The sequence below is a fragment of the Carcharhinus amblyrhynchos genome, chromosome 1, assembly GCF_965287045.1.
Source record: "Carcharhinus amblyrhynchos chromosome 1, sCarAmb.v2.hapA, whole genome shotgun sequence".
In the NCBI taxonomy this organism is placed as follows: Eukaryota; Metazoa; Chordata; class Chondrichthyes; order Carcharhiniformes; family Carcharhinidae; genus Carcharhinus; species Carcharhinus amblyrhynchos.
This window is the reverse complement of record NC_137324.1, coordinates 21,888,835-21,907,068: the sequence shown is the minus strand read 5'-3', so window position 1 is coordinate 21,907,068 and position 18,234 is coordinate 21,888,835. Positions and strand designations below refer to the sequence as shown.

The 18,234-nt window shown below is 44.6% G+C and overlaps 1 protein-coding gene across 1 annotated transcript in view; it reads left to right on the top strand.

Moving 5' to 3' along the window:
- Positions 1-10,745: 10,745 nt before the first annotated feature.
- LOC145348201 (uncharacterized) overlaps positions 10,746-18,234 on the top strand; it is a 28,668-nt gene continuing 21,179 nt past the window's right edge. Inside the window, exon 1 of the mRNA XM_080196434.1 lies at positions 10,746-10,876. The gene's annotated coding sequence lies outside the window, so the exon portion shown is untranslated. The remainder of the gene's footprint in view (positions 10,877-18,234) is intronic.

Below are 18,234 nucleotides of genomic sequence, written 5' to 3'. Positions count from 1 at the left end.
GCCAAGTTCTTCCAGTACAGTGACAGTGCTGGCATCTACCAACAAAGTGGAATATTGCCCAAGTATGTCATGTAGACAAAAAGCAGGACAAATCCAGCCCGGGCAATTACTGCCCAATCAGTCTACACTTGATCATGAGTAAATTGATGGAAGGGGTCATCAACAGTGCTATCAAGCAGCATCCGCTCAGCAATAACCTGATCAGTGACGCCCAGTTTGGGTTCCACTAGGGTTACGGCCTTGCTTTAATCATGGATGAAAGAGATGGATTCCGGAGGTAGGTGAGAGTGACAGCCCTTGACATCAAGGTTGCATTCAACCGAGTGTGGCATCAAGGAGCCAGGGCAAAACTGGAATCAATGAGTATCAGGGACAAATTCTCTGCAGGTTGGAGACATACCTAGTACGTGGGAAGATGGTTGTGGCTGTGGAGGGTCAGTCATCTCAGCTCCAGGACTTCTCTGCAGGAGTCCCTCAGGGTAATGTCTTAGGCCCGACCATCTTCAGTTGCTTCATCAATGACCTTCCCTCCATTATAAGTTCAGAAGTGGGGATGTTCGCCGATGATTGCACAATGTTCAACACCATTCATGACTCTTCAGATACTGAAGCAGCCCATATTCAAGTCCAACAAAATCTGGACAATATCCAGACTTGGGCTGACAAGTGACAAGTAACATTCGCGCCACACAAATGCCAGGCAATGACCATCACCAATAAGACACACTCTAACCACCATCCCTTGACAGTCAATGGTGTAACCATCACTGAATCCCCCACTGTCAGCATCCTTGGGCTTACCATTGATCAGACACTCAGCTGGACTCGCCACATTAACACAGTGGCTACAAGAGCAGCTCAGAGGCCAGAAATACTGTGGCAAGTAGCTCATCTCCTGACTACCCAAAACCTATCCACCATCCATAAGGCGCAAGACAGGAGTGTGATGGAATACTCCCTGCTTGCCTTGATGGGTGCAGCTCCAACAACACTCAAGAAGCTTGATACCATCCAGGGCAAAGCAGCCTGCTTGATTGGCACCAAATCTACAAACATGCATTCCCTCCACCACCGACGCTCAGTGTGTACTATTTACAAGATGCACTGCAGCAGTTCACCAAAGATGTTTAGACGGTGCCTTCCAAATCCACGACCACTTCCATCTAGAAGGACAAGGGTAGCAGATTCATGGGGACACCATCACCTGCAAGTCCCCCTCCAAGCTGCTCACCATCCTGGAATTCCTTTCCTAACTACATTGTGGGTCAACCCACAGCACATGGACTGCAGCGATTCAAGAAGGTGGCTCACTACCACCTTCTCAAGGGGAAGTAGGGATGGGCAATAAATGCTGGTAAGCCAGTGGCACCCTTGTCCTATGAATGAATCAATAAAGTTTGAAAGGACAGGTTGGGATGAAGATATTATCATTCTGCAATGGGCTATAAATACATTGGAGACTGGGTGAAAACCTGGCAAAGGAGTTTAATGTGGGGAAATGTGAGGTCATGCACTTTAGTAGGAGGGATCTAAATGCAGAGTATTATCCAAATGGAGACAGACTGCAGGTGAGTGACATGCAGAGGGATCTTGGTGTTCCAGTACATGAATCACAAAAAAAAAGCAGGTATGTCCAATAAGTAGCTAAGAAATTTCAATCTGCATATTGATTGGTCGACCCATGTTGGACGAGGTGGGCTCGAGGAGGAGTTCTTGGAATGCTGCCGGGATAATTTCCTTGAACAGTGTGTGTTGGAGCCGACGAGGGAGCGAGCTATCTTGGATCTGGTGCTATGTAATGAGGCGGGTAGAATTAGGGACCTTGCGGTGAAGGATCCTCTTGGAGAGAGTGATCATTGCATGGTGGAGTTTCTGTTGCAGATGGAGGAGGAGAAAGTGGGTTCCCGGACACGCGTCCTTTGTTTGAATAGAGGGGAGTATGGTAGGATGAGAGAAGAATTGGCGAATGTGGACTGGGAGAGCGCGTTGGAAGGTAGGTCTGCTGAGGAGCAGTGGAGGATCTTTAAGGAGATCTTTCTTGGTGCTCAGCAGAAATTTATTCCGATGGTCAAAAAGGACAGTAGGAGGAGAGGTAATAAGCCGTGGATAACAAAGGAGGTGAAGGAAAGTGTTAAATTAAAAGCGGAGGAATTTAGAGTAGCTAAGAGCAGTGGGCGAGAAGAGGATTGGGAAAGGTTTAAATGTCAACAAAGATTGACAAAGAAGTTGATAAAGGAGGGTAGGAGAAGCTATGAAGCTGGGCTAGCGCTTAATATAAAAAAGGATAGCAAGAGTTTTTATAAATATATAAAAAGGAAGAGGCTGGCTAGGGTGAACGTTGGTCCTTTAGAGGATGAGAAAGGGGAGCTAGTGGTAGGGGATGGGGATATGGCTAAGGTATTGAATAACTTTTTTGTTTCTGTCTTCACGGAGGAGGACGTGAATAATTTGCCAGGTGTTAGCGATGGAAAGGTGGTAGGACTGGAGGGTCTTAATGACATTACTGTTACTAGAGAGGTGGTGCTCGACAGACTGGAGGGGCTGATTGTGGACAAGTCCCCAGGACCGGATGGAATGCATCGAGGGTTCTGAAAGAAATGGCGGAGGTTATAGTGGATGCCTTGGTGGTTATTTTCCAGACGTCGCTGGATTCCGGGGAAGTGCCGGAAGATTGGAAAACGGCTAATGTTACGCCGTTGTTTAAGAAGGGTGCCAGGCAAAAGGCAGGGAATTATAGGCCGGTTAGTTTAACGTCTGTGGTAGGTAAAATGTTGGAATCCGTCATTAAGGAGGAAATTGCGAGGCATCGTGAAGGGAATTGCTTGATAGGGCAGACGCAACACGGTTTCATTAAAGGGAAGTCGTGTCTGACAAATTTACTGGAGTTCTATGAGGATGTGTCTAGGGCAGTGGATAGAGGAGAGCCGGTGGATGTGGTCTTTCTGGATTTTCAGAAGGCGTTTGACAAGGTACCTCACAAGAGGTTATTGCAGAAGGTCAGGGGACATGGAGTTGGGGGTAGGGTGTTAGCGTGGATAGAGGATTGGTTGTCAAATAGGAGGCAGAGAGTGGGGGTCAATGGGTGCTATTTGGATTGGCGGTTGGTGACTAGTGGGGTGCCCCAGGGGTCGGTGCTGGGGCCTCAGCTATTTACCATTTATATAGATGATCTGGAGGAGGGAACCGAGTGCAGGGTGTCGAAATTTGCTGATGACACCAAGATTGGGGGAAAGGCAAATTGTGCGGAGGGTGTGGAGAGTCTGCAGAAGGATCTAGATAGGCTGGGCGAATGGGCCAGGAAATGGCAAATGGAATTTAATGTTGGCAAGTGTGAGGTGGTCCACTTTGGTAGGAAGAATGGTAGGAAGGACTATTACTTACGTGGCGAAAAACTGCAGCAGGCGACGGTGCAGAGGGACCTCGGGGTCCTTGTGCATGAGTCGCAAAAACCCAGCTTGCAGGTGCAGCAGGTGGTCAGGAAGGCGAATGGGATGCTGGCCTTCATAGCGAGGGGGATTGAATATAAAAGTAGGGAGGTCTTGCTGCAGCTGTATAGGGCATTGGTGAGGCCGCAGCTGGAGTACTGTGTGCAGTTTTGGGCGCCGCACCTGCGCAAGGATATTTTGGCCCTGGAGGGAGTGCAGAGGAGGTTTACTAGGCTGATACCGGAGTTGAGGGGATTGAGCTATGAGGAGAGGCTGAATAAACTAGGCTTGTACTCGTTAGAGTTTAGAAGAATGAGGGGAGATCTCATTGAGACGTATAAGATGATGAATGGGATGGATAGGATAGAGGTGGAGAGACTCTTCCCGCTCAAAAAAGACAGTAGGACTAGGGGGCACAGCCTCAAGATAAAGGGGAGGCGGTTTAGAACGGAGTTGAGGAGGAACTTCTTCACTCAAAGGGTGGTGAATCTCTGGAATTCTCTGCCCGTTGAAGTGGTGGAGGCTGCCTCGCTAAATATTTTTAAGAAGCAGGTTGATGGGTTTTTGATAAGAGAGGGGATTAAGGGTTATGGGGAGAGGGCGGGAAAGTGGAACTGAGCCACGACAGATCAGCCATGATCTTATTGAATGGCGGGGCAGGCTCGAAGGGCTAGATGGCCTACTCCTGCTCCTATTTCTTATGTTCTTATGTTCTTATGTTCAAACAGCATTTTGGCCTTTATTGCAAAGGGGTTTGAGTATAAAAATTGGGAGGTTTTGCTGCAATTGTATAGGGTGGGGCCTCACCTGGAATACTGCATACAGTTGTAGAATCATAGAATCTACAGTGCAGAAGGAGGCCATTTGGGCCCTTGAACCTACACCAACAATAATCCCACCTACTTACTGTCATATCCTTGTAACCCCACATATTTACTCTCTTCATCCCCCCTGACCTTAAGGGGCAATTTATCATGGCCAATCAACCTAACCCGCTCATCTTTGGACTATGGGAGGAAACCGGAGCACCCAGAGGAAATCACACAGACACGGGGAGAATGTGCAGACTCCACAGAGACAGTGACGTAAGGCCAGAATTGAGCCTGGGTCTGTGGCGCTGTGAGGCAGCAGTGCTAACCACTGTGCTACCGTGCCACACTCACTAGTCTTAAAAAGGATATAGTAACATTGGAGGCAGTCCAAAAGAGATTCACCAGGCTAATTCTTGGGATGAGAGGGTGTTATTAAGAGAGACCAACTAGTCTGGGTCTGCATTCTTGGAAATCAGAAGGTGACCAAAGCTGACCTTATTCAAAAACATAAGATCCTGAGGGGGTTTGACAGGATGGATAGTGAGATGTTTTCACTGGTGGGAGAGTCTCAAACAAGGGGACATAGCAACTAGATAAAGGGCTGGTCATTTAAATCTGAGGTGTACAGAAACTTTTCCTTGTAGAGGGTGGTGAATCTCTGGAATTCTCTGCCCCAAAACGTGGTGGAGGCAGGATCATCAGAAGTATTTAAAATGGAGAGGTGGATAAACAGGGCAAATATAGATACAAACTCAATTACAAGATAATAGTCGGAATGCAAGTCTTAACAGGTAACCCAGTCTTTACAGGTGCAGACAATGTGAGTGGAGAGAGAGTTAGGCACAGGTTATAAAGAGGCGTGAATTGTCTCCAGCCAGGACAGTTACTGAGGTTTTGCAAGCCCAGGCAAGTCATGGGGATTACAGATAGTGTGACATGAACCCAAGATGCCAGTTGAGGCCGTTCTCATGTGTGCAAACTTGGCTATCAGTTTCTGCTCAGTGATTCTGCATTGTCATGTGTTGTGAAGGTTGCCTTGGAGAATGCTTACCCGAAGGTCAGAACGCCTTAGACTGTTGAAGTGTTCTCCAACTGAAAGGCAATACCCCTGCCTAGTGATTGTCGAGTGGTATCCATTCATCTGTTGTCATAACGTCTGCAATGTCTCCCCACTGTAGCATGCCTCGCAACATCCTTTCCTGTAGTATATCAGGTAGACAATGTCACAAGAGTGTGTCTCGCATATCTGGTGGATGGTATTCTCACATGAGCTGATGGCATTTGTGTTGATGATCCGGCACGTCTTGCAGAGGTTGCTGTGGCAGGGTTGTGTGGCGTCGTAGTCACTGTTCTCCTGAAGGCTGGGCAGTTTGCCGCGTACAATGTTCTGTTTGAGATTGCATGTTTGTTTGAAGGCAAGTACTGGAGGTGTGGCAATGGTCTTGGCCAGGCATTCGTTTTCATCGATGACATGTTGAAGGTTCCGGAGAAAATGTTGTAGCTTCTCCACTCTGAAGAAGTATTGGACGACATGTCCCGTGTTTGTCTTCTGAGGAGGTCTGTATAGTTTTTCATTGTAGCACATCGGAACAGTCAATCGACGAGTTCAGCACCACATCCTGTTCTTACGAGGGCTTCTTTCAGCATCTGTAGATATCTGTTGCCATCTCCATCAAGGACAGTCAACTAAGCACTTCACTGTACTGCAAGCCTACAGATAAGCTCACGATGCTCCACTTCTCCAGCTTTCACCCTAAACACGTTAAGGAAGTCGTCCCCTACGGACAAGCCCTCTGCATGGACAGAATCTGCTCAGATGAGGAGGTTCGCAACAGAAGGATCGTCCTTGTAAGAACAGGATATAGTGCTCAACTCATCGATCAACAGTTGTGACGCGCCACAGTGAAAAACTGCATAGACCTCCTCAAAAGGCAATCACAGGACATGGCAGACAGAGTACTGTTCATCGTTAGTACTTCCCCAGAGCAGAGAAGCTACAACATCTTCTTCAGAGCCTTCAACATGTCATTGATGAAGATGAACATCCCCACACCCCCACTTCTTGCCTTCAACCAACCGTGCAACCTCAAACAGACCATTGTCCACAGCAAATTACCCAGCCTCCAGGAGAATAGTGACCATAACACCATACAACCCTGCCGCAGCAACTTCTGCAAGGCATGCCGGATCATCGACACGGATGCCATCATCTCACGTGAGAACACCTTCTACCAGGTATGCGGTACCTATTCTTGTGACTCAGCCAACATCGTCAACCTGATACACTGCAGGAAAGGATGTTCCGAGGCATGGTACATTGGCAAGACCGTGCAGACGCTACGACAATGGATGAATAGACACCGCTCGACAATCACCAGGCAGGAGTGTTCCCTTCCTGTCAGGGATACTCGAGTGGATACTTTATTATCCAGTAACAAGTATAAAGCTGTTCCCAGCTCCCAAGCACATGCTGCATTTTACTTTTCCCAGCTGGGTAACTTCCAGAATTAACATTCACTGTGAGGGTTACTTTGGAAATTCCTTTCTCTAACTCAAGCTAGCCTCTGTTAAATGCTCATTAATTCTTTTCAATCAGAGTGCAAACACCCACCTACATTCTGTGTGGTGAATAATAGTCAACATTTTCTCTGATTCAGGTACAACACTGGCTGCCTGTATCTCCTATTCTTTGCCTTGCAAGCTGCTTCAAATAGACATGTGAATAGCTATAAATTAAGATAGGAGAGTGTGCAATGAGACCTGGATGTCCTTGTACACTAGTTGCCGAAGGGAAGCATAGTATGTTGGCCTTCAGCTACAGAAGCAGAGATATCTTGCGGCCTTGGTCATGCTACACCTGGAATATTGTGTGCAGTTGTAGTCTCCTTATTTGAGGAAGGATGTTTTGCTGTATGTAGAGGGAGTGCAAAGAAGGTTTATCAGACCAACTCCTGTGTAGGGGGAGATTGAGTTGATTAGGATTATATTCATCAGAGTGTCGAAGAATGAGGGTGAATCGCATAGAAACCTATAGAATTCTAACAGGAATAGACAGGGTAGATGCAGGAAGTATGTTCCTGATGTTCCAGAGCCACGAGTTACAGGAGGACTGAGATGAGGAGAAGTTTCTTTACTTAGAGAGAGGTGGGCCTGTGAAATTCGCTACCACAGAAAGCAGTTGAGGTTAAAACATCTTATGTTTTCAAGAAAGAGTTATATATAGCTCTTGGAGAAGGGGATCTAAGGATATGGGGGAAAGGTAGGATTAAGCTATTGAGTTGGATGACCAGCCATTATCATAATGAACTGTGGAGCAGGATCAAAGGGCTGAATGGCCTACTCCTGTTCCTAATTTCTATGTTTCTTTGTAAATGCTCCAATGTGGATTAATTAACAAAATAAATAGAATCATTAAAAGCAAATCATGCTTAAGTAATTTTGTTTGTTTTTTTGACAAGATAACAGAGAGGGTTGATAAGGGTAACTTGTTAGTTGATAAGGGTAATTTGTGAATATGTGGACTTCCAAAGGCATTTGATAATATCATATACATAAGAAGCCCATTGTGCAGCTTCTTTGATTTTCTACCTGTTTGTGTATGTATTACTTCTGTTCCCTTGAAATAGCTAGACAAGTCACCGAATAGTTCAAAATGATTTATTCTATACTATAGGACTCTGGGTCATCAAGGCCAGCCAGAATACATAATTCAGGAATTCACAAGCAGTTATAGTTTCACATTCAATTGCAAGTAATTATCATATACTAATCAAGGTATAGGAATTATCTCTATCCATTCACAGCTATTGAATAAGGTTACATCATCTATAAGATAGATATTAAAAACAACCACAGTCATTGCACGCCAGCTCAATTGTTTCTAACATAGAAATCTGTTTCTAACATAAAAGTCCTACAGTACAGAAAGGGGCCATTTGGCCCATCAAGTCTGCACCGACCACAATCCTACCCATGCCCTACTCCCACATCCCTACATACTTACCCACTAATCCCTCTAACCTACACATCTCAGGATGCTAAGGGGCATTTTGTTTTTGTTGCAAGGCCAATCAACCTAACCTGCACATCTTTGGGCTACAGGAGGCAACCGGAGCATCCAGAGGAAACCCACACAGACACAAGGAGAATGTGCAAACTCCACACAGACAGTGACCCAAGCTGGGAATTGAACCCAGGTCCCTGGAGCTGTGAAGCAGCAGTGCTAACCACTGTGCTACAGTGCCGCCCCAAATATCCAATATTGTAATAGCCAATCAACGTGAAGACTTAATCAAATTAGCTGACCTAATTCATCATTGTTACAAGTTATCAATTTGTGTCTGTGGCTATCACTCCCTCCTCCTATGTCTAGATGTCTGATTTAATAAATTCTCTCATTCTAAAGCCTTGATGTTTATCTATGTTAACTTTTATGAAGACTTCTGGTTTGTCTCACAGCAACTTAAGTTATTTTTAAACTTGTGTGATTATTAACCCTTTCAAGATTTATTACCAAAGTTGAAGCCCATAGAATGTGGCTGTTTGGGTAGGGTAGCAGAGTAGTGGGGAACTGTTATTTTTTGGACTAGAGGAAGATAAACAGTGGTGTTCACCAGGGGTTGTTACTTGGGCCATTGCTTTTCTTTACATATATTTATGACCTAGGTATGTGTTGATTATTAAGCCTTTTCAAAATTTGTAGACGATACAAAAATTTGAAAAATTGTCAAAGGGGTTAAAAATGATTGAGTGTTGCAAACTGGGAAACTGCTCAGGCTGCAAGGTACAGCTGCAAAAGCAATAGACGGGGGGGGGGGGGGGGCTTTGATCAACCACAATGTAGCTAAAGCCACTGCTTAAGAGTGCCAGACAGTTATGGACCACAGGCATGTGTTTGCTGATAGTATAGCTATGTGTGTATGTCTCGTTTATGACTGGAAATTGTAATTAGGAAAGCATAGAGTTGCTATAATTGATTATTACTATGGGAAATAAATGAAGTAATCAGAACTATTGGTTGTGATTGGATATTGTTTACCTTTCAATATTACAATTTTGTTGTATGTTAAGTACTTGTAGTTGAGCCTAAAGGTATAATTACCATTATATCTTTTTGCTTGGGGAGCTTGTGGACCACATGGTGGAAAATAGGTTCCTTGTTACAGCTTGAATAAAGATCCAAAATGAGAACTCTCCGAGTGTCTCCTGATCATTCAGGGGAGTGAAAGTACCAGATAGCTGAAGCGTTGTGTAACTCCCCTAACAATTGTGAGATGGGTAGTGACAGCATTGAATTGTGCATACGATAGGTTAGTTGAATGGGTGGGCATGTGGCAGATGAAATTTAATGCAGAGAATTGTGAAGTGATACACTTTGGTAGGAAGAGTGAGGAGAGGCAAAACAAAATAAATTATACAATTCTAAAGGGGCTACAGGAACCGACAGGAGGTATACGTGCACAAATCAATAAAGATTGAAAAATAATTAAAAGGGCACATTTATAATTAAAAATTAGTTACAAAAACAAGGAAGTTATGATGAACCATTATAAAACACTGATTCAGCTTCAACTGGAAGAACGTGTGACACTGGAAGGATGTATTTTAGAAAGGTTGTAGAAAAGATTTGCAAGAATGGATTCAGGATCGTGGAAATTCATTTATGCGCATAGAGCGGAGCTTAGTTGTTTCCTTGGAGAAGGCTGAGTGGAGATTTGAAAGAGGTATTTAGAATCATTAAGGGTCTAACTCGATAGAGTGGAGAGAGAGACATTCCATTGGTGGAAAGGTCGAAGATCAGAGGGCACAGATTTAGATCATTGGTCTAAAAAAATTAGTTGCGACGTGAGGAAAAAAAATCTTTTACTACTCTGCCACCCAAACAGCACATTCTATGGGCTTCAACTTTAGTAATAAACCTTGAAAGGGTTAATAACCACACAAGTTTAAAAATCACTTAAGTTGCTATGAGTGTGGTTGGTTCTGGAATGCAGCGCCTGAGAGTTTGAAGGAGGCAGACCGAACTGTAGCTTTCAACAGAGAATATTGAATCATCGCCTGAAGAGACAACATTGCAGAGCTATTGAGAAAGAGCGGGGAGTGGAATTAAGTGCCTCGCTCCTGCGGACAGCCTGCATAAACACCACAGAATAAATGGCCTCCTTCTGTGCTTATAAACATACTTAGACAGGAGGATGGAAATGTGAAACATTGCTACTGGTTTAAAATTGGCAAAAAAAGCCCCAAAAGCAAAATACCGCGGATGCAGGTGACCTGAAATCAAAACTAAACAAAAAGGAGCAATCTGAGATAAGAGGTCCCTGGAAGACCTTTTGTCAGACTTGAGCTTGTTGTTATCTTCCATATATGGAGTTGGACTGTTCGGAACTCCACCTCCAGCTGCATTCTGTGGGTCAATAGTTACAGTATGAAAAAAATCATAGGCTGCTCAAACTGTGACTGATGTTCCAGCTGGCGAATCGGACAGGCGAGCTACTTGTCTGAGCGAGGAGTCGGGAGGTGCGGCTGGGCGGATCTGTACTTTGTCTTGAGCTGAAGGTGACTTTCCAGGAGAGTGGGGCACATTCGGACAAGGGCCAGACTGAGTGTCAGAACAACTCATCACACCTTCAACACCAGGTCTGATTTGCTTTTAGCTTAACGCTTTTGGTGCGACTCGTTCTTTACTTAACACGGCGGGAGATCCACGGGTTAAAAACTTAATTGTTTAGAGAACATCCCCGGACCCCCGCCAAGGCTTATTTAATTAAAGAATGCGACATTTTGCAGGAAGTTTAATTGGAGGTGGCTCGATTTGTTGACGCTGCTCTGCTGAACTGAGGGGGGTTGGAGTACGTGTTTGCAACAAAATATCTGCAATTGTTATTATTCTTTTAATTTTACGTGACTAATCCAAAAATCTACGCCATCTCGGAAGAGAATATGCAATGCCCCGTGTTGTAGAAAAAAATTCAAAGCACTTCCTGGATCGACTCCTTGACTTCCTAATTCAGAATGTATCTTTCTTTGCACACACACACACACACACACACACACATAATGGTTTGTGATGATTTTGTTTTTTTTCAATCCTATGTTAAAGAGGTCAAAAGCGCTTTCAATTCAGCTGTGAATTGAAAAACATGCAAAGAAAAATGAAGGTTTTAGACCAAAAAAACCTCTCATCTCTTAAAGACTATAATATCCAAGAGGTGATCTTATATCTTGTTGCAGGGCCAACCAACACCTGGGAGCGTCAGTAAGCCAAGTTTACATTTTTTCATATCCATTCAGCACAGTTGGTCATTGTGCTGAAGAATTTCAGGCACGCCTGGGAAACATTTTGACCAGGTCTTTAGTTCTACACCATTTTGTCTTTCATCCCCTGTGAGTACATTTGCCGGGGACAGCAATTCTACCCGCACCAGCAGGTGGCCTGTGTCACTATTCCTGCTGTTTTTATGATGATTATAAAGTACAATACCATACATGGCAAACGTGATCTTTTTAAGTTGACCTTGTACCAACCGCTGGACCAGTTTATTTGCCCTCTCAGAAGGTGGCCAGAAAACATCAGATCAGCTTGCCATCTTAATGGGCTAATTCCTTCCCGGATTGTAGACAATGTGGTGTAAGTAGGAAGGACGTTACAGAATTTTGAGGTGATGAGATGTTACATTTCCAAGTCCAGCTGGTGTGTGACTTGAAAGTGCTGGTGATCCCATGTACTTGCTGCCCTTGTCCTTCCTGCTGCTAGAATTGTGGTTTTGGGAGATGCCTTCGAAAGAGCCTTGGCAGATGCTGCAGTGAATCTTGTTGATGACACATATTGCTGCCATCATGTCAGTGGTGGAGGGAGTGAATGTTTAAGTTGGCGGATGGATGCCATACAAATAGACTGCTTGTCCAGGATGGTGTAGAACCTCTTGAGTGGTTGTTGAAGCTGCACTCCTTCAGTCAAGTGGAGAGTATTCTATCACACTCCTGACTTGTACCTTATAGATGGCTTCAAGGCTTTGGGAAGTCAGGAGATGAAATAGTTGCGACAGAATTCCCAGCCTTTGATTTGCTCTTGATTTACTGTCAACACAGTATTTATATGACTGATGCAATTCAGTTTCTGATCAGTGGTGACCTGCAGGATGCTGATTGGAGCGGCATGATAGCATAGTAGTTAGCACTGCTGCTTCACAATACCAGGGACTGGGGTCGATTCCTGACTTGGGTCACTGTCTGTGTGGAGTTGTTGCCATGTCTGCTTGGATTTCCTCCAGATGCTCCAGTTTCCTCCCACATTCTGAAAGACATGCTGTTTAGGTGCATTGACCCGAAAAGGTGTCAGACTGTGGTGATGAGGGGAGTTTCACAGTAACTTCTTTGCCGTGTTAATGTAAGCATTACTTGTGACTAATAAATAAACTTTAGATTGTGGGGGAACCGACAATAGTAATGTTATTGAATGTTCTAGGTGCTTGTGTGGGATGAATATTACTTGCCACTCATCAGCTCAGGCCTTGAATATTGTCAAGGTCTTGCTGCACACAGACAGACATGGCTGCATTATATGAAGCATTGCGAACATTGCAATCATTTCGCGAAAATCTTCACATTTAACTTTTTGATTGAAGGTCATTGATGAAACAACTAAAGAGGGTTAGGCCTTGGACACAGCCCTGAGGAATTCTTGCAATAATGTACTGGGCTGAGATGATTGACATAATAATGTCTGACTCAAAATCATTTAAGTCATAGCACCAGAGGTCAGGCTTTTAATTGGCTCTTTCAGCTATATAGATAGTCCCTAGGGTTGCAAAATGCCCAAGCAGAAGATGAAGTATTGTTTCTCCAGCTTGCACTAGGCTTCACTGAAGCATTGCAGTAGGCCAAGGATGGACATATGGGAATGAGAACAAGATGCTAAGTTAAAATGGCAAACAACAGGAAGGTTGGTGTTATGCTTGTGGACTGAGTGAAGGTGTTCTGCAAAGCAGTGTTTAGTCCTTTTGAGTTTTGAGGTTTGGGGAGAGATAAGTGGTGGTAAGGCAGCATATGCATCTGCACAGTACAACTAACTGTGCAGGCATATCTGCAGCTTTGCCATCATTTTAGTATGACTTGTTGAAGATAGAAACCAACAGTTTCTTTTGGGCATACAACTTAGGCCTGTATCACTTCTAACTAGAAAGCATTCAGTCAGTGCATTTATGCACATGTACATAGAATTATAGAATCCTACAGTGCAGGACGAGGCCCTTCGGCCCATCGAGTCTGCACCGAACACAATCCCACTCAGGCCCTATCCCCATATCCCTACATATTTTACCCACTAATCCCCCTAACCTACGCATCCCTGGACACTAAGTGGCAATTCCTTAGCATGGCCAATCAACCTAACCCACACATCTTTGGACTGTGGGAGGAAACCGGAGTATCCGGAGGAATCCCACGCAGACATGAGGAGAATGTGTGTGGAGTTTGCACAGTGACCCAAGCCAGGAATCAAACCCAGGACTCTGGAGCTGTGAAGCAGCAGTGCTAACCACTTGTGCTACCGTGCCACCATATAATAATATGCTTCAACATGCTTATGAAAAGAAAAGTAGATAAAGAATGCTGTGCATTTTTAAGAAAATGGCAATATTCGTCCATTTTTACCAAAGCAAGTCAAAAGATTTTACGCTGAATATATCTGTAGGTAGTGTCTCTTGCCAAAGACTGTGAATCATGCCATGTTGAGATATATGGCAAGTATACAGGCGAGCTATGAGAAGGAAAGTTGGAAAACTGGAACAGTCATTGAAAAAGCAACAATGTGCATTTCCAAATGTGCATAATGTATGTGACAGCACATTAAAAGCAAGTTTTGCAATTGCTCAAGAAATTGCAACTTCTTCATTTTTTGAGGTGGAGTTCCTGAAAAAAATGCACAAAGAAATCTGTGAATATTGTATGTCCAGATAAACAAAATATCTTTAATTTGATTATATTTATTATTGTTACATGTATTAACATACAGTGAAAAGTATTGTTTCTTGTGCACTATACAGACAAAACATACCGTTCATAGAGAAGGAAACGAAACAGTGCAGAGTGTAGTGTTACAGTCGTGGTTCAGAGCATATCAGGGGCGATCTTCCCAAAAAAATTCTAAGGAGGCAATCTGATGAAAACAATTCTAAGTCCAGGATGAGCGGGAATACAGAGTTTCTGATCCTGGCTGGGGGCCTCAATGGCCTCTGGTTCTACTGATGAGGCCATCATGTCTGGTCCCCATTGCTGGAACCCCTCCTGGTGAGACCACAGAAGCAAGTGAGCCAGGGCGATAATGTACTGGGCTCAGTAATCACATTAAAATTAGATGCAAATTTAATTTGAATAACTTTTTCGGCCTTGCGCTGGAAATGGGTGCGAGGTTGATCTTGCCAGATATCCAGTGCCATTAGAATCACGAGGAGAGAAAGTAGGCACGAACCTGATTTTTCGGCTCTTGCGGGATCTTACCAGCTTGCTCTGCCCATCGGCTGACAGGGCGCGATGGTAAAATTGCCCCCTAAATGTCATAAATGTCTGAAAAGAGGAGTGTTCCACATTGCAGTGCTGAACTTGCCCAAAAAACCAATCTTCCCATACCCTGTCAGTTTTTTTGATAACTGGGAGATTTTTTTAAAGTTTATTTATTAGTCACAAGTAAGGCTTACATTAACACTACAGTGAAATTATTGTGAAAATCCCCTAGTTGCCACATTCCAGCGCCTGTTCGGGTCAATGCACCATACCAGCACATCTTTCAGAACGTGGGAGGAAACTGGGGCAACGTGCAAACTCTACGCAGACAGTGACCCAAGCCAGGAATCGAACCCGGGTCCCCGGTACTCTGAAACTGCAGTGCTAACACTATGCCACCATTGCCATTCTGGTCGCCTGACCAGGAAGATAGTAGATGGTAGGGAAAGGATGGAGCCTAAGTACGTTGGTAAAGTCGGCTGCACACTGCTCGAGGCGCCATTGCACAGGGCACCCCGATCTATAAGAACGTAAGAACATAAGAAATAGGAGCAGGAGTAGGCCATCTAGCCCTTCGAGCCTGCCCCGCCATTCAATAAGATCATGGCTGATCTGAAGTGTCTCAGTTCCACTTTCCCGCTTTCTCCCCATAACCCTTAATCCCCTTGCCTACCAAAAACCTATCTACCCGCGTCTTAAATATATTTAGCGAGGTAGCCTCCACCACTTCAACGGGCAGAGAATTCCAGAGATTTACCACCCTTTGAGTAAAGAAGTTCCTCCTCAACTCTGTTCTAAACTGCCCTCCCCCCCCTTATCTTGAGGCTGTGTCCTCTAGTCCTGCTGTCCTTTCTGAGCGGGAAGAATCTCTCTACCTCTACCCTATCCATCCCTTTCATCATCTTATACGTCTCTATAAGATCCCCCCTCATCCTTCTAAACTCCATCCCACTCGGCACTTCTGGCTGAACATTGCCTCCCACTGATCACACCCCCCTTGACAGCAACCCCCTAACCATTCTCATGCACTTACAGAGCTCACCTCTGCCTTGCGGAGATGCCTCCCTTTCGTAGCTCCTTCCCTAGTAGACAGGAGAATTCCACCAATTACTTCTACTAGAATATGGCAGTGGACACTCTTGTTGATCCACGAATGTGCCTTCAGACATCAGCCGGGGCTAAGATAGCCAATGCAGATGCCTTATGTTGTCTCCTGTTACCTGAAAGCATGTCATTCCCTCTAGTTCTGCCAGGAATATAATAGCTTTAAATTTCTTGGATTCTTACCTGTAACAGACAACACTAATGGACTAATAGAGACCCATTGTTATCGAAGATAACACATATGATGCTGCATGGATGGTGAAATGAGAGTGCTTCAGAGGAAATGAAACCTTATCAGCTCAGGAAACATTAGCTCAGTTATGAGATGGTGTCACTCTTTGTGGAGCAAGAGTGGTTGGCCCCACATCAGGAAGAGAGTTATTGCTCGAAGAATGGCACAGTGATCATTCTGCCATGTTGAAGATGAGGGCGGCATGGTAGCACAGTGGTTAGCACTGCTGCATCACAGCTCCAGGGACGTGGGTTCGATTCCCAGCTTGGGTGACTGTTTGTGTGGAGTTTGCACATTCTCCTCATATCTGAATGGGTTTCCTCCGGGCGCTCCGGTTTCCTCCCACAGTCCAAAGGTTAGGTTGATTGGTCATGCTAAAAATTGTCCCCTAGAGTCCTGAGATGCGTAGGTTAGAGGAATTAACGGGTAAAATATGTAGGGATATGGGGGTAGGGCCTGGGTGGGATTGTGGTCGGTGCAGGCTCGATGGGCCGAATGGCCTCCTTCTGCACTGTAGGATTTCTGTGAATTCTGTGAAATGCTAGCAAGAAGCTGTATTTGGTGGCCTCGCATCAATGCTAATATAGAAAGTGTTGTCAAACAGTGTGAACTGTGCCACTTCCAGCAAAAGTTCCCAGCTACAGAGACAAGGCAGAGTTGTCAGAAAAGGAATCGCGATTTGTCAAAACTAGAAAGAGCATTTGAAATAGACAATCGAGTCTTTGTGAAGAATTTTGGAAGTGGACCAGATTGGGTCTCAGGAGTTTGGTGGCCAGGATGGGACCACTTGTTATGAGGTGGAAGTGCAGGACAAGCCAGTGAGCACAGAGATTATTTGAGTAGTGGGGGGAGTTGAAGAGCCAGTGCCACTGCCTTATCTAATTGTAGCAGCAAGTAGTGTTGATGTTTGTCTGAGGAGTGAAGTGGCTGATCAGCCAGTGGCAGGCCACAGTGTTGCTCCCAGTGAAACAGAGGAAGTAGTAGGAAGTGAAGCGCAGATTCCAAGATAAAGTCCAGGTGAAGCAAGTCTAACCAGAACCACCAGTTGAGCAACATAGCCCCCGGAGAAAGAGGAAATCCCCTGACAAACTGATAGTAAACTGTGTTAATAATATTCATTATTGCTTTTGTTTTGGAAATTGTACAAGTTAGTGATGTGTGGTATAATAGTGAACTTAAAGGAGGAGGGATGTAAAAGCTGGCCCCTACATTGGTTCACATGACCCTCCCAATCGCCCAATGGGTATGAGAACACAGAGGGTGCGTACATTGCAGAATATGAGCTTTTGCAGCCAGAGTAGATCTAGAGTTGAAAAGTACTCTGTGTATTTATCTGTTTGTAAATAAATCATTACAGTTTGTTATGCTACCTGGTGATTGCCAATGCTTGCCATTACAATACAATTCAAATCGTAAGTTCTGTGCATTTCGTTGCATTCTGCGCCAAGAAACAGTCTGTGCTAAAACCCAGGATATGGAACATGTAAAGAGTATTGTTATAAAAAACAATTAATTTTATCCGAACTGGTGCTCTCTATCACTGACAATTCCACCAGCTAATTCAGGAAGTTCACCACGGATGACCTAATTACACTGAAATGCGCTGGCTCAGCTGTGGGACAGTGTTCAAGTGCTTCTTAGAAATGAGATGTGCGATTGAAGAATTTACGTATTTGTGAACAAGAAGAATAAACCTGAGGCTGAACTATTGAACACTGAATAACTGGCAGGCTTTGCCTTATCGATTGACATCTTGATTGGACATAGAACATAGAACACTACAGCACAAACAGGCCCTTCGGCCCACAAGTTGCGCCAATCACATCTATACCTACCAGGCCATAGAACAATTTGTAACTTCCAATGCCGTTAGATCCCATATACTCATCCAGGAGTCTTTTAAAAGACCCCAGTGAGTTCGCCTCTACCACCACCGAGGGCAGCCGATTCCACTCACTCACCACCCTCTGAGTAAAAAAACTTTCGCCTAACATCCTGAACATAGGTATGTAAGGATGTAACCATAGAACAGAGAACATTACAGCGCAGTACAGGCCCTTTGGTCCTCGATGTTGCCCTGACCAGTGGAACCAATCTAATGACCCTCTAACCTAAACTATTCCAATGTTATCCGTATGCCTATCCACTGACCATTTGA